Genomic DNA, 16564 nt, shown 5'->3' on the forward strand with positions numbered 1-16564 from the left:
TGGGCAAACACGGACCCCTGGACACACCAGAGGTGGGATCAGGTGCCTAGGAGGAGTAAGCATCCCCTGCTGACCGGTCACACCCGCCGTGAGCCCCATATCCTGATCAGGTAAACGGAGTTATCCGCAGTCAAAATCAGTGTGCAAAGAACTGATTCGATATGCAAGAGTTTGTTCTGGGTATAGTCAGTTTTTAAATCGAGGTAAGCTACTGACAAACAAGTTGTTGGTACAGGGATTTCAACAGTCTCGATTGAAGTCAGCATTTCGCAAATTATATGGTCGTTCTAACGATCTAGTTCGTCAATACAACCTCGCATTGGGTTAAATACTGTCTGACGTGTTTCATACCGATTGTTAAGCCGTTCTTGGCACACTGAAGCGGAAACACGTGTGTACCCCGTGCACACTTCCAGAAACCCCCCGGGGCCAGCGATCCCGATCAGGAAAAAATAAAAGTGTATATAGGCTATATGTATAAGCGAACTTCCTTTTAGTTTTCTTTGTTTGGCAGGGGGAAAATATTACTATTCCTAACAAACATAACGTTTGTATCCGAATTTGAAGTATTTTATTGATCTTGTTTTTTTAATTTACTCTGCCGATGTAACATTCTCAATAGGTGTTTTATGAAGTTAAATGTAGGTTGTGTAACTGTTTTACCAATATTGGATGTAAAATTCTCAATAGGTGTTTTATGAAGTTACATGTAGGTTGTGTAACTGTTTTACCAATATTGGTTTCATGCTTTTAAAAAAAAAAAAAAAAAAAAAAAAAAAAAAAAACAAAACAGAGAATACCTGGCTGATTATTTCATACATATGTGTATATTGTTTTAGTGTATGAAAAGGTATTGAATTTACTAAAAGAGAACAATACAAATAGTTTTGACACTTTATTGTGCGACGCGCGTCGATCGCTTTTAGCGACGACGTTTTGTCGCTAATTTTAAAGAAAACCGCGCAGCATTTCCCAATTTCATTTTATCGCAATATAAAATCTACCGAGAAATATAACACGAATAAGGGCCCATCAAAAGGGAAATTTCCTGAACTTTTACAGGCTGAATTTACTTTTCCCTATTTCCATATATAAATATAGTTAAAACGTCGATCTGTTTAAATATTGAGAAATAAAATCGTAAGAAAATGTACATGTGCAAAAAATTGCTATTTTCTTTTAACTTTGCCAGGCATTAAAAATAATTTTTATATCTTCTAAAAGCAGGGAATATATGCTTTTCAAAAATAAAAAAAAAATATTGACCATAAGGAAATTTTTTTTAAAAATCATATCAAGGGGGAAAATGACCTTGCGACATAGCGTTGCGTCATATTTAGACGAAGCCATCCTTAACTTTAAATGCTCTTTTTTAATCTAATGGTTTTACTTACTTTATTGATGTTCGCATAGTTAAAAAATAGAAAAATTTTCCAAAAATATGATATATAGATCATATATCTTATGACTGTAGTTGCAAAGATTTAGAGGCACTTCTTTTGCGTAGACCTGTTTTTACGCGCCACCGGTCAAATTGACCAGTACGATAGAGAAGGGGTTAAAGAACGTTGCATGAGCCGATATGGCATACTACATTTACATGTTTTTCAGTCGTGTAGTATAAGTGGTCGAGGTCAGTTTCCATTTTCTACTTTTTTAATTAGTTTTTTTTTGATTGAGTTGGTTCAAATACCACTGAGCGTTTTTAAACAAACCAGTGAATTTAAATAAACACATGCATTATAGTGATTTTTTTATATATTCTATATTGGACATGGATTTCTGCTTTTTGATCTGCTTATGCTTATCCCAATAATGTTAGAAAATGATGTTGTTTATCATTGGTTCTAGAAATGTGCGCTATCAACAATTTAACTTGTTTTACGAACTATTCTTACTTAATTTTAGTAACAATGTAACTAAAACTTTAATTATTGTTTAGTAGTTTAGTAAATTACTATTTATCTGCTTGCAAAGTAAGCTTACTTTTGAATTTTGACCCATGTGTATAAAAATATTAAGTTTGAAACATTTTTACAAAGTAACAAACATAATTTGTTACTGTAATGTCACAGAGATCCAAGAAGCAGGAGACAGCTGCATCACTCATCTCTATTTCCTCTATATATGTATTTAAATGTCGATAATGGCACAGTGGAATCTCTGTTAAAGTCAACATTGGAAACACCCACACATTTTTGACAATCACATCGACCAAAGAATGTCGATGTAACTGGCACTGTTTCATTTCTAATACAGTGGAAGAATGTTAATGGTAGACGGTATTTTTCATTTGGCAATATTAGTCCCACCAAAATGTGGGAGACGATGGAAGAATTTGTCATTAATAAAGGAATATATAATTTTCTACTGGTACATGTAGGAATGTAAAAATGGTAGACACGTAGGACCGAGAACAGATGTACTATCATATATGTATATCCAATGTTTCAATCCATAAGAACATGTTCTGGGTATGACCAATTGTTAAACTGAAGCAGGCTACTGACAAATAAATTGATCTTAGTAGGGTTTCAGCAGTATCATTTAAAGTAAACATTTCGCAAGTTTTTTGGTCGTTATAATGAATGACTAGTGTAAATAACGAAGAATGAAAAACATTATAAATGCTACAAAATTAAGAGAAGGGCAAACACGAAGCAGGCTGTAAGGAAGGTGAAGATAGCGAAAAGTGATCAGTCTCATAAATCCCATAAGCAATACAAAATCGATAGTTGGGTAAACACGGACCCCTGAACACACCAGAGGTGGGATGAGGTACCTAGGAGGAGTAAGCATTCCCTGTCGACCGGTCACACCCGAATTGAAATATTTTGGATACATAAACCTTGTTCTCTAATTACCCGGTACTGGAGATGTGCACTTACCGAAAATGTTATATTCTCTTTATTGTGTAAAGTCAACAAAATAAATTCCAATTGTATATAGACAGTTACAACACGCTGTCATACTACATATATTATATAGACTGCAACAAACTTCACCGTGCCAATCAGGTTGTCTTCCATCTGAAGAGACATCAAGGTCGAATATATTTCTTTTATTGAATACGTGATTGGGAAGGATGTTTGCAACCCACTACTACAGAGCAGTATTTTTAAGTGACAAGAGCTAGGCAAATACGCGCAATTCTTCTTACAGTAAAATATGTAATGTAATTTTATTTATTATGACTGGATATTCAATTATCACGAAAACCTATTCTACCCCTTCATATCACTGTGGAACAACCCCAGGTGCAGATAAAAGTCACTGCGCTCCCCGAGTAAGACTGGATATCGCTTTATATAGGAACTCGCTATTCAAACCAAATCAACCTTGACCATGAAATTCCGGTGCCTCAAAGGATGATAGAAATGAGGGTCAATGCGGCCTATTGCATCGAAACAAAATAACCTTAAAATGATTGTGGCAGTTATATTACAGATTGACTAATTATATCAAAAAATATCTCAGTAGCACTTTACAACTATGCATTTACACAATAGTAGTTAATGTGTCATTAAGTTTCCACACTGTTTCTCGATTGTGCAGGACCTTGTTATACACCACTTTATATTGAAGATGAAGTCTTGATTAAACTATGCTGAGTCATTAAACAAATTCAGAAACCGATGTACAAATAGATTTTGCAGTCTGAAACTTTGTAGACACTTTATATTTCAGCAAGTAAGTATTCCAAATTTTAACAATGGGGAAACTTGAAAATCAAAAATCAAGTGTGCATTTGTTTTGGCTGTGTTTCAGAATTGTGGAAGTTTCTAGTATGCCGGTCCCCAAAAGCACGTGACTGCGCAGGGGAAGTTTCTTCCCTTTGCCGTTGCTATGCGGAATATAAACACACCGCCATTTCCATTTTCGCCTCAGATGCTTACTCCTCCTAGGCACCTGATCCCACCTCTGGTGTGTCCAGGGGTCCGTGTTTGCCCAACTATCTATTTTGTATTGCTTGTAGGAGTTATGAGATTGATCACTGTTCGTTATCTTCACCTTGCATGCTGAGAAAGGAAGGAAAAAGTCCAGCGACGTTTGAGTGGATTTAAGAGGAGGTTTAGGAGCGGCAGCCCCTGATGGATGATTTGAATAAAAATAAATTACCTCATAGAGCGAAATCGTCGAGACTGTTGTTGAAGTCGATGGTTTGAAGGACAAGTCGTTGTTTTTTTTGGTGAAGTGGGTTTAACGAAAGTCTTTGGATATGCGAGTTGGGGGACGAGCAGGATAGGATTATACACAATATTAACAAGGTCAAGAAATTTTAGGAATGGGTCGGCTGAATTATTGAGATACTTTTTACGTACACACTACTGACTGAAGTAAGTGTCATATAAATGCTTCGTTGTCCCACTGACAGGCAAGGATTGCCTTAGTGCTGTCCAGGTAGACTCAATGGTGTTGGTGTGAGCTCCAGTGTCTGGATTAACAAAATGTAACGAGTGGTTCACTTTCAGGTATTCAAATCCTTCCTTGTCTAAGATATCGTATGCCTTCCAACAGTCACTTATGATACTAGTTTCAGGTAAAATGTTTGTTTTAATAATTGCAAGTAAAGTGTCACGTTACCTATCTTCAACTGTAGTGGAAAAAAAAACACCGTTTTGTCTCTCTTTCTACCCCCCCCCCCCCTCCCAAATCCAATTACCGTCCACCTTACGGCCCTTATGGAACTTTCTTTTTCCAAATTTGGATTCGTCTATTTCAAAGACTTTCCCAGGCCCTCCGAGTTTCTCTGAGTCTTTTTTCTAAGATAGAGGTGCACTTTTTGCGGGAATAATTAAACCAGTCGACTACTGTCTGACACGCAGTATCCAATTCGTGACGTACAAATGATTCGCTTAGTTTGTACACCAAAAATATGTGATCAAAATAATCTTCTCTTATGTCAATTTATGGTTTTCAAACCAAATTCCAATTCTGATAGACACTTTTTTGTGGTACTTTATGTATGAACATCTCCAAATGTGCCCAACGCTTGAATAGGTGGAATCTTTATGCAGTCCGAATTTACCACTTCCACATCTACTGCATGGAAAACCTTCTAGATCGACTAAAATGCTTAATTCAATCAACTAATGGATCAGAGTGGTTAAATCAAAACATTGTCTGTTTATATCCTTCAATTTCAATGACATATTTACAAACACAGCTGATTTTACTTACATCACTCACCTTAAATTCTGACGCATCTCATGAATATTTATTATGGTGTCACGAGATACTTTTCCACCCAAACAACTACATGCATAGACGTATATATGCCTATGCTACATGTAATAAGATTTTGATGACAAATTGAAAACGTGAGAGATTTCTATTCATTTTTAATTTTAAATTTAAAAAAAAAACTGTTTTAAAAAACAGTTTTTTAAACTTCATTTCACGCTAGCAATTCAATTTTGGCCTTAATTTTGCGATTTTTGGCCGTTTTAAGGATTTTACCGATCGCTAACGCGATCGTATGTAAAACGTATACGGTACCAATTTTGATGCACCAGATGCGCATTTCGACAAATAATGTCTTTTCAGTGATGCTCAACCGAAATGTTTGAAATTCGAAATAACAATGAAGTTTTAGAGCTATTATAGGGGAAAACAGTATGCCAAAAAAAGTGGCATCAAATTTGTATAAGGATAAGAGCTATGCGTGAGGGAGATAATCCTTAATTTTGAAGTGAATTTCGAATTTTATAATATACATTTATTTTGATATATCGCCTTCGGCGGCACTTATTTTTACCGCCGTATTTTGGGGACCGGCATACTAGAAGTGTTCCCAGACTTGCAGAAACTTGCGTTATTTTTCATCATGAGGTTTATTAAAGTTTTCTTTCAAAATGGATGACCATGTGGAAATAACTGATAAATATTAAAATTAAGAAAAGGGTACAGAAACACATGTGTTAAAATTTCAATTTCGTAAAATTAGAAATGAAAATGAAGGAAAGTGCTTGTTACAAATTTAATCCCAATATATTCGCAGTACAGGCCAGATTCTACCATATCCACGTTGATGTTTCTTAGATCCACTTTCACAAGGGTAGCAAAACGTACGGATTTTGTTGTGTCCGGTGTTAGTACTCTTTACCTGTTATCATCTCTACCTGGAATAGCATGTAGTGTTTACCTGTTATCATATCTACCTGGAATAGCATGTAGTGTTTACCTGTTATCATATCTACCTGGAATAGCATGTAGTGTTTTGAACATGAAACGTAATTTTGGTTCTGTAGTATACTTATACGATAACAAATTTGAAAAAAAAACAACACTTTCTATCAAGGGCATGGGTGAAATGTTAGACAATGCTAAAGTATATTTCTCCATATCTTCCTAAATGTAGTGCATTTGTAAATCGACAATGTTTCATAAAACATTACTTTCACTGTTCATAAAATATGTCGCATAGCAAATACATCAATGCCAAAGCGATACTGTTGCCATTTTTGTAATGAAGCATGGGGAATCTACAGGCAGTTTTCTGAAAAATTGTAATGAAAATAAAATCACAAATTCATCGAAAATAGATGTACAGGTAACTCTCGAATTATCGCCACTCAATTCATCGCCATTTTCGTTATAACGCCGCATTTTTCTAGTAACATTTTTCCTGTTACTTAAAACTCTCGTTAAAACGCCAAATTCGCTATCGCCATTTGCCACAGTGTTTTCATTACAAAAGTCTATTTCAACGCGTTAATTATCTCGATAAACCGCCATGGGTGCACGTGGTCAGTGAAGCAGTAAATTGGTCATTATCAATCTCCGGCGTACACCTGGACAGAAGGATCCCGGTAATTGTTGTATTGAATAAACAAGAAAAATACTCAAGATGAACTGTAGTCAAGTTGTTTATACATCAAAGAAACACATTTCAATTTAGCTATGGCTTCGCCACGAAAGAGGGTCCTGTTAAATTTCGATGAGAAAAAGCAAATCATTACGTACCAAGGACATCATCAAAAATGTACCCATCAGGATATTGCAAATCATGTTTATGTTTTATGGGAAAAGGCTATATAAAAAGAAGGACAGTGGGCGACATCTTAGCAGCAAAGGATCGCTCACTTACATAAGTATTGTAAATAGAGGAAAGATAACTCTTACATATAAAAGAACGGTAACTCTATTTCTTCAAGATGGCAGTAATTCAATTCATCGCCAAATTCGTTATAATGCCATAATTTCATAAGAACAAAAGGTGGCGGTTTATCGAGAGTTGACTGTATATACATGTAGTATGTATTGGCACGATAGATAAATTGTAACTGTCAGTGACAACTAATGAAATCCTTAAAGACCTTAACGAAGTGATCCAGAACGATGGTGATTTATGATAAACTAACCTGAACTTTTGTGGTTGTAATTTGTTGAGTATCATTCTCTGAATATTTACTAAAATTATTATGGACAACTGAAAATCTAAGAAATTATATGAATTAGTAAGTCGATACGATATATCCCAGTAAACTCGAAATAAAAGGTACAACAGCCTTCCAAGTCTGCTTTGTTGTAAGCATCCCCTGTTGACCGGTCACACTCACCGTGGGCCCTATATCATGATCAGGTAAACGGAGTTATCTGTTGTCAAAATCAGTGTGCCACGAACAGTATAGCAATCGGTATGAAACAACTCAAACAGCATTTGACCCTTTCTCTTTAGGATTGTTGAGATCGAATCTTATTTGTTATCTTCAAATATTTATTTACTTATGTATAGCTCTTTTCCTTAGATGAATTCGACTCCACGTTTTGGCACTCTGTTTCCCCCTAAAATAGCTCTTGCAAATTTATTGTCATTTCGGATTTCAAACATTTAGGTTGAACATCACTGAAGAGACATTATTAGTCGAGTCGAAATAAGCATCTGGTGCATCATAATTGATACCGTATAAGTTTTACGTTACTTATGGTGACCATGTTTAAAAGTTAAGTGATATTGTTGACGATAGCATTATTTTTCTTGAACGCGGTAACCGGAAAAATTTAACCAATGAACTATGACTCATTATCGTAGCAAATTAGAGTAAATGAGAGACTGGTGTGTATAATATCAATATCTCGCATTGTTTTTTCTTGAATTAGGATTGCCAGGAGCAGAAAGATAACAAATGATCTATGATTTATTACTGAAATGCATAATGAGAGACCTGTATGAACAATATAAATATGCTTTAGTTTAATGCCAATGTTAAGCAAAGAAGCATTTTGTTTCATGTACTGTTATTGTGTCCTCTAAAGGTAGGTCTTTCACTTATTTTGTAGTACTTAACGGAATAAATGTCAGTGTAATGAATTTGACAGCTTGCTGTGAATTTCAACTCGACATTTAGATATATCGACGACATTTTTTAAATTTACAATATTGATTTCCATCCATGAAAGGTAAAGAATCAATCTTATTACTCTATAACTTTGTATAAGCAATACTAAATAGAGAGTTGGGCAAACACGGATCCCTGGACACACCAGAGGTGGGATGGATGCCTCAGAGGAGTATTCATACCCTGTCGACCGGATACACCCGTCGTGACCCCTATATATTGATCAGGAAACGAAGTTATTCGTAGGCAATGAGCCAAGAACGGCATAACAATCGGCATGAAACAAGCCAGACAGTATTTAACCCAATTATAGGTTTCATTAGCAAACTAGACCATAGAATTCGCGAAAGCTTACCTTAATCGAAAATGTCGATTGGATATCTTTATGTAACTCGAAATAAAAACACTACCGAATCTTTCAAATCCGCTTTATGTTTGGATTCTTCACTGAACATAAACGTTAACGACAAATTAAAACTTTTTTGATAAACTGCCCGTGTATATGCAAGGTGAAGATAACGAACAGTGATCAATCTCATAACTCCTACAAGCAATACAAAATAGATAGTTGGGCAAACACGGACCCCTGGACACACCAGAGGTGGGATCAGGTGCCTAGGAGGAGTAAGCGTCCCCTATTGCAATAGTCTATGATTACCTGCATTTTGTGTTTTATATCAACTGATTTAATACGCGAGAGTATGTTCGGCAATGACTAAAAAATCAGACAAGTTACTGACAGATGGATTGATATTCAGTGGTGTCAATAGTCTAGTTCAAAGTCAATATTCTAGCAAATTTTATGGCCATTACGATAGTCCTTTTTGCAAATACAACTAGGTCGAATCCTGATCGGCGTGTTTCATACAAATCATAAAGGTGTTATTTACCTACTGATTTGGACCACAGACTGCTCCATGTATATGTGATATATAGATAGGGCTGACGGCGGGTGTAACCGATCAAAACGGGTGCTTACTTCAGTTTGGAACCTGATACAGTACCACAATTGGTGTTTCAATGATTATGTGTTTACCCTAAACTTAATTTTGTAATTTTTATAGGAATTGTATTCATTTTCTTCTCTTTTTCATTTCATACATGATGACTGTCATGTTGACTTAATAGTAGTGCGTTCAATTCCTGAGTATAAAGCCATAATTTACATTTAAAAGCGCCTGGTTGTAAAGTGTACAGAGCTAGTAATCCGTGTTTACGCTAAGATTATTGGGTGGGTTTTTTTGCAGTTTGAAATGCAATTTTAACCTTCAACTACCAAGGAACAGGTCGAACACAACTGATTTCTTCAAATTTATTATTTAATCGTAATTGTGTTTTCCGTTCTTGCACAGATGATAACGTCTGCCTTCAGATGGATTTAGTTCGGTATGCAAATGACACAAAATGCAGAATTAATCATCCTACTTCCAATAGCATCGTATTGTTTTACATGTAGTCAAATCAGTGTGGATGACATTTAGGAGACGCTAAAAATCATTTATTCAACAGTTAAGTGAATTGATTACTAAAATGAATCAGATAATTTATCTTCAATAGTTTTCGGTAGATGAACTCAGGAGCCTTGCTTGTAATGGTGTGTCTGTTCTCGCTGATGATTGCTGACTGTTCTGTGCAGGGCATAAGTGCTTGTAAGTCACGTATTGGGTGCTCAGGATGCAGATCGGGATGCAAAGCCAGGGGATACCGCTCCGGAACCTGCAGATACTCATTTGCTTGTCCACAAAGTAGGAGATACATTTGCAGATGTGTGGGGTTTCCTGGTTGATGTAAAAAATACGACATTTTTAATTCAAACAATAAATCAAAAGTAATACAATTATCAAAATAGTCATTTATAATAACAACCCATGTCAAATTCTTTAATGATACTTTAATGTGAGGTAACGGCGTATGTAAAATTCCTCAAAAACAATCCAACGTGACGTAATGGGATATATATATTTCTTTCACGCCATGTAAATATGTCATAAGGAGAACCCAGAAAATGTTTAATGAATATTGCATGCCTTTTGAGTATATCATTTATTAGGAGGCATAGCTGACTATCTCAGTCTTTAACCATCTATTTTAAATGTTCTGTCAGAGTCTGCATGTCTATAACTACCATACAAATTCAGATTAGTTATTTAATGTCGAGGAGACTATAGAGTTTGCAAAGAAATAGCGCATTTTACTATCTATACAATGGAGACCAATGATCTATGAATTTCATGTTGTGATATAAATTTTGGGGGAAAGGCAGATATGGACATCCTTGATGCAGCAAAGCAATGTGTTGCCGTGGATATCGGAGGAGATAACATTAAAATCCAAGCTACTGTACCAAGTCAGCGATGTCACATTTGAAATATTTCAATTATAGAAATATTGAATATAAAGCACAGAAAATTGTTTCACTTTATTTGGATACCAATTTCTACACTTTACTGAAGGCAATTAGGATCATTTAAGAGTTCATTGCTATTTCCATGCTTTATATAAGATATTTCAAATGTAGTATGTATCTTGCATGATCCTCTTAAATATATGTTAAATAACTATCCGATTTCCATTCTCAATGATCGTGTAGCGTGTTACAGCGTGACAAGAATTCCATCATGATCGAAAGCAAGATTGTATTTACACTTGCATAGATGGTCGAGCCGTCTAGCGTACTGGTTACGTGCTGCTGGGAGATTTGGTTTCGCAGGTCGTAAGCTAAACTCCCGGTAGGGGCGGGATTGGGTATCCAAATAAAGTTAAATTTTCTGTCCTTTATATTAAATATATCTTCACATAGGGCAACTATGTTCATTTAGCAGTTCATTGCTATTTCCGTGCTTTATATAGAATATTTCAAATTCAATGTGTAACTTGTACGATGCTCTTAAATGTATGTTACATAACTATTCCATTTTCATTCTCAATGACCGTGTAGCGTGTGACAGCATGACAAGAATTCCATCGCCATCGAAAGCAAGTTTTTTTTTTAGAGTTCCCCAGATGGTCGAGCGGTCTAGCGCGCTGGTTACATGCTGTTAGGAGATTTGGTTCCGCAGGTCGTGAATTCAACCCCGGGTAGGGGGCGGAAGTAGGTATCAAAATAAAGTGAAAATTTCTGTGCTTGATATACAATATTTCTTCATTTAAGGCAGTTATGTTCATTTAAGGGTTCATCGTCAGGGATAGGATTTTTCTATATATGTGTTTGAACATACGTTACTCCTTTTGATTGTTATGTACTTATTTAATAAATTACCAATTTTACATTTTATATAGGTTTCATTTATTTCACGACAGGTGACGTAAATATTCCCAGTGTCCGGTTTTAATATATAGAACTTAAAAATAAATGACAGCGCAAAAGTAAAACATCAGTGCTTTCATTAATACCTTTAGACGTTTTACAAAATAATAAAATAACAATTGTAACGTATATTGGTGTACATGTATAGATTGCTATGACGCCATAGTAACGTTGAGGGAAACTTTGCCACGTAAATTGTGTCAGTAAGCAATAAGATGCACATATACACTTAAAGTAAAAAATAATTGATCTAGATTTATTTTAAACTGTTCAGAATGGGTTTACAATTTTAGAATAAAATATTTTCCTGTTCTCCTTTGTGTATAACATTATCCGTATAGAGACTGTAAAATGAGAACACTAGATTCTGTAGGAAAGTGGAAAGATTTGCGATGTGGCAGGTGTCCGTATTTACAACAAGGGACCTCCTTTAGTTTCAGAGATAATGTGTTTCACGTAAATTCGGATATGTCTTCTGAATCTAAAAATCCCATTTATGTTATAACTTACGTAGGCTGTAGCGAAATCTACATCGGAGAGACGGGTACAACATTGCGAGCCAGAGTTTCGACAGTCTTGTTTAAAGTCAGCATTTCTCAAATAACAGGGTCGGTATGATGAAGTAGTGTGCCAATACAACCTATCATTGGATCATATGTATTACATGTTCTTGTGTATTGAATCAGTTGATGCCTGTTCTAAACTCTACGTCTGTACCTTTTTTCACTCTACTGCATGTACATTTTTCATCGTCTCCCAAGTTTTTGGCCAGACTAACATTGCCAAATAAAGAACAAACTGCCTACAAATAATACATTGCTTACCTGAAAGGAAGAGGGAAGTGATAACGTAGAGAAAAATAGCTCTGATTATCGCAATACACCTAAGCGGAAATAAATATTGTATTACACAGGAAATACACTAAAGAGTTAATTGATGCACTGATTTTAACTAGAGATGACTCCGCTAGGCACCTGATAACCACTTGATCCTACCTTTGGTGTTTCGAGGGGACCATGTTTACCCAACTCTTTATTTGGTATTCTTTATTGGAGTTATGAGATTGATCACTGTTCGAATACCTCACGTGTTGGATAAAAATCTCCTGTATTAAGGTACGATTGTATACATAAAAAGGCCCAAACATTTTCTCTTAATAAAATGTACATCGAATTAATCTTAATCAACGTTTTAACAAAGTAAAATATATACCAGGTATACTATGTCAACAAAATCAGAATGATACTCCTAAATGGATATCATTATGACATCATGAACAAGGCATTGCCCGCCTTGTTCTCAAAATACGCCTGAAAACTGTCAAATGTTATACAGATTATTGCTCAGGAAAAGATGTGCGCATTTGTTGAGGAAAATGAAATTGATATATATTTTGTATTATTTTAAGATGAAAAACATGCTTGAATATGAATTTGCTCGACGCATGCGCTGTATGTTTTTTGAAAGGAAAGCCACCTGAATTTGTGGATATTTTCATTGAAAATGACATTTTTGCAATTCCATGCCAACTTCAAGCTCTCGTCATATCGCACAAATCATTATGCTGATCAAATTGAGCGAATTTTTGGTTTGCTAATATATTCCTTATTTGAATGTCATGGTTTGAGCTCCAAATGAAATCGTCAATATTTTGGGCCAGATGACTTTAAAAACTGTACCTACTTCATACTGAAATAGCGATTTTGTTAAGAAATGGTGAACAAATCTCCTCACTAACAATATATCAATAACGTGCACTTTCCACTTCCTTTCGGTTAAGTTATTCAAGGATTCCCGATCAGTATTCTTAATCAATTTGTAAATACCATCGACTCCTCAGCGTCAAATTATTCGGATTACTTTGTAATTATAAACATTCAGATCTTTCATGCAGAACTTAAGGAATATGTGAAGCCTGGGGTACTCAGTTATAGCTCCCAATATATGTTACACTTTAAACGCTATAAAACATTTCTGGTGTTCTCTCTATGACACATTCACATTACGTTAAAGTATTAAACATAGCCCGTTAGGTCACGTTGAGATATTATTAAAGGATTTTATATATCCCCTTATCTACCATTGAAGTCTCATTAAAGAATATTTAAAGTAATTACATTCATTGTTACGATATTTACATGTCATTCAGTTATATAGTATAGGCGACTATAGTATATAGATAGTTGAATTTATTATATGAAGTGTTAAAGGTTTCTTCTTTTTCTTTTTACATCAACCACGATTCCCTACACATTCGCACCAGTATCCACTTATTCTTGGACAATAAGGGGAGTATTTGCAGGATCCAGTCCAATAACCCCTGGCCGTACATCGCGATCTGCATCTATAGCACCCACGGGATGTCATACAATTGTTTTGGCCTTGAACAGAGTAGTCTGCAATCATCAGTGAGGACAAGCACAGCAGGATAAGGAAGGCTCTCGAGTTCATCTAAAGAAAACCATTAAAATAAAATAATAAATTATAGCAATTAATTTCGATAACCTATTCAATTTTGAAGGATTATTTCCTTTCAACGTTTCCTTTATGTCATATACACTGATTTGACCACATGTACAGGAAATGTGTATGTTATAGGAAATAAGATGATAAATGTTACCCCCTGCATGTCAAAGTAAATTCATTGAAAGGTAAGAGCTGCCATCAGTGCAAGAATGGGATACATGAAGATAATAGCTAACGTATGATTATTATTGAGTATCAACAGATATGGTGAAATTCATTTTCTTCAATCTGTTTTTTAGTAATTAAACTTTTATTTCAAACAAATGATAATCTAAGCGCAAATACTGATTGTGGGCTTTTAGATGAGGAAAATGAAATAGTCTGTAGTCAAATTCAGTATCCAACAAACGGCCTAATGATTGGTTTGTAACCCACATAACAGCATTCGAGTTAATAACCGATATTTAAAAAAACACGATTATCATAATGACGGTAGAATTTGCTAGAATCTGGATTTGAAACAAGACTGTTAAAACCACTGTGATATCAACTTATTTTTAGTAGTCTGTCCCGGTTTGACATTACAGATTGCGTATGGAATCATGAAAGATGAAGATAACGAACATTGATCAATCTCATAACTCCTATAATCAACGCAAAATAGATAGTTGGGCAAATACGGAATCCTGGACACACCAGGGGTAGGATCAGGTGCCTAGGAGGAGTTTACATCCCCTTTCGACTGGTTATACCCGCCGTGAGCCGTATATCGTGAATCATTAATCATTTGATATGTAACACTATATCGAATTTATAGTGGTATGTCACTAAATATATAAGGAAAGTTGACGATAGAGAAACTGAAATGATTCAGCTTATCATACAGTTCAGTTGTTAATTGGCCTTTAACGTTTATGTGAAAGATAGATCTGTAGTAGTTGTTTTGTATTTTAAGTTCAGATATATACATGTATGGAATCAATGAATGAAAGTAATGGTTGCTAATAAAATGCAAGATATTGTATCTAAATGTCAAGTTGAACACAACAGCAAGCTGTCAAATTCACTACACTGACCTAGGATAAAACTGAAAATTTATTGAAAGTCTTACCTTTAGAGATCGGGTCGCAACAGTACAGGGAACGAAACGTTTCTCTTTTTAACTTTGGCTGTAAATAACTACATATTTATAGTGTACATTCAAGTCTCTCATTGGCTATTATGGTAATGATGTTAATATGCTGGTTCTAGCGATCCAAATTGAAGACAAATTAACGTCATTATCGTGACCAATTTCAGAATGTGTAACATCAGATATACAATTAACTTTTTTTACATGGACACTATCAGTAACCGAAAATGTGAATATAACATGTACATTCACCGATCTCATACATCCTAAAATGAATATGAAATTAAGGGTAGGGAAAACTTGGACCCCTGAATATACTAAAGGTGGAATCAGCAGCCTAGGAAGGATGGTATCCCTTTTTGATCGGTCAACCTCCGCCCTCCATGATCCATATCCATTGAGAAATTCGTTGTTAAAAAGTACGTAAAGAATGGTCTAGTCATTCGCATGAAGCACGTCAGACTACAATGGCAGGTTGTATTTGCAATTTAGATCATTAAAACGACCATATAATTTGCGAATTGCTGATTTTAAACGAGACTGTTAAAAGCCCTGTTCATGTAGCATCAACTAGTTTAGTAGATTGTCTCAAGTTTAAACTTGATAATTTGCAGATGTTCTTGCATTTCTAATCAGTTGGGATAACAAATTACATCCGTCTATCGATCAGTGATGTAATTTTGTGTTAAATATGTTTCGATAAATCGAGTGCATGTGTTTTTGTGCGCGTGTTTCGGGATGGGGGTTGGGGGTAGTAAGTGAAGAAGCAATACACTCACTATAAAGTCTACGGTTGAATTATGTATTTAATACAAAACATGCAACAAAATTTGTTAAACATCTTTCCATGTATATGATGCAAAAAACATGAAAAGCAGGGGCCCAATATCATAGTTAACAGAGTATGTTTACAATGAGATCAAAACCTTCTCAGATATCGCTAATTCCTGCCAAGAATGGAGCACCATCAGGCTTATGATGGGTGTGGTCAGTCGAAAGGTAATGCTTACACTTCCAAGGCCCTTGATTCCACCGCTGGTATACTCAAGGGTACGTACTTGCCCAACTCTTCAATTTGTATTCCTGAAAAGAGTTATGAGATGATTGATCACTGTTCGTTATCTTCACCGTTCATTAAATTGATAACTATTTGTTATCTTCAGCTTCCATAAACGTACCGGAATGGAAATCGGGAAAACATAAATGGAACCTGACTATAGTACGGGGTAAATCCCACTATGTACACGTAACCAGATCTGTGGTGTCAAAGACACATTGTGAAGACATTGCGGGGGTATTATATGACCAGTAATCCAA

General features: G+C 35.4%; 2 long non-coding RNA genes across 2 annotated transcripts; one reads left to right on the forward strand and one right to left on the reverse strand.

Moving 5' to 3' along the window:
- Nucleotides 1-8189: 8189 nt before the first annotated feature.
- LOC130047902 (uncharacterized) lies at nt 8190-10182 on the forward strand. Its single transcript, XR_008796718.1, has 2 exons — nt 8190-8259; nt 9910-10182. It is a non-coding gene; the product is annotated as an uncharacterized LOC130047902 (long non-coding RNA).
- On the reverse strand, nt 9641-15351 carry LOC125655537 (uncharacterized). Its single transcript, XR_008796717.1, has 3 exons — nt 15227-15351; nt 13788-14100; nt 9641-10120 (listed from the first exon to the last, which is right to left on the reverse strand). It is a non-coding gene; the product is annotated as an uncharacterized LOC125655537 (long non-coding RNA).
- Nucleotides 15352-16564: the final 1213 nt, after the last annotated feature.

Source organism: Ostrea edulis, chromosome 7, assembly GCF_947568905.1.
Source record: "Ostrea edulis chromosome 7, xbOstEdul1.1, whole genome shotgun sequence".
NCBI classification, from domain to species: Eukaryota; Metazoa; Mollusca; class Bivalvia; order Ostreida; family Ostreidae; genus Ostrea; species Ostrea edulis.